This window comes from Octodon degus, unplaced genomic scaffold (assembly GCF_000260255.1).
Source record: "Octodon degus isolate 3935 unplaced genomic scaffold, OctDeg1.0 scaffold00148, whole genome shotgun sequence".
Lineage (NCBI taxonomy): Eukaryota > Metazoa > Chordata > Mammalia > Rodentia > Octodontidae > Octodon > Octodon degus.
The window spans coordinates 4,718,174-4,719,623 of NW_004524724.1; positions in this window are offsets into that span (position 1 = coordinate 4,718,174).

Consider the following 1,450-nt stretch of genomic DNA (forward strand, 5'->3'; position numbering starts at 1 on the left):
AAGAAAGTCATTATGACAACCAACCACCAACAGTTCCTTCTATCAAATCAGAATCACAAATCTATAGGTTCCTCAAATACATTTGTAATACATGCAACCAAAATGGGAAAATTTAGGGCCTGGGAGATGGCTCAGTAGAATGCGCGCTAGCCTGGCAAGCACAAAGGCTTGAGTTCAATCCCTGGTTCTAGGGGAAAAAACAAAAAACAAAAAACCAGGCCCTTTGTCTGACACCTTTCTTTGGGGGCCAGGGAGATGGCTCAGTGGAATAAGTGCTTCCCTGGCAAGCACAAGGGCCTAAGTTCAATCCCCGGTTCCGCCAAAAAAAAAAAGGGGGAAAATTTGCAAGTGCGTAACTTTTACATGTGAAGAAGTTTTAGTCAAATCAATGCATTTGACCAGCAGTCACCAAATACATTTGCTGCAGTGACTTAAAAACTGCTTAACAAATTCTCCCAACTTACACTGATGACTAATTCTAATCATATTTCCCAGAAGGGAACTGCCTCAGATCCCCAAATATTCTTAGTTGCCATCAACCATTTACAATTTTGAAAAAGACTGTGCCTAACAGCACGCCAGGACGGCAGCAAAGATAGTCTTGGCCTTCCACACAAAAACACCTTGTGTAGGCTACTACATCCACTGTACTAACCATATTCTTTTGCCACCTCAGTTTTTCAACTCAACCTATTTTTAGAATTACTTGTTTTAATTACTATATGGAATCTTAGTATATAAATAACCCAAAATTTAATAGCCATTTTCTTCAAGGGAATATTGTTAAAACTGTGTTTATTTCTTTGTTATAAGCCATTCTGCAGCAGGGCTGGCCAAACAGCTCAGCGGATTAAAGTGTCTACAAGCAGGCGCAGGGACCAGGGGTTCAATCCCTGGACCCGTCTTGCAGGCCCCAGCACAGGCCTGGGCCCAGCCCTGGGGGTGTGCTGAGACAGCCATTGAGACTGGATGTGGTGGCATGCGCCTGTAATCCCAGCTCTTGGGAGGCTGTAAGCAGGCTAATCACTACAAGTCCAATCTAGTAGTGAGACCCTGAACACCCTGTAGACCCTTCCCTAAAATATAAAAATAAAATAAATTAAAAAATAAACCATTCTGCAAAGTAACTATGCTGGGTTAAATTTTTGTTCAAAAGACATGCAATTTTTTCACATAAATCATCCAATTATAATACTCATCTTGGTAGTTAGTACAGAAAATTACCACAGAAAACTGTAAACACAAATAATGAACAGGAGGACACTTGCTTCTTCCCCTCCAGTCAAAGGTAGTAGAGGGAGGGGATGGGGAGGTGGAGGGGGGAGGGAAAGTGGGCGCGCACAAGCAAGCGCGCGCCAGCAGAGCCACATGAGGGGAAGGGAGAGGTCTCTCACCTAGGGTTCTAGCCCACTGCTGGCCAGATGCCGGCCGTTCTCCCAGCTTGGGCTCT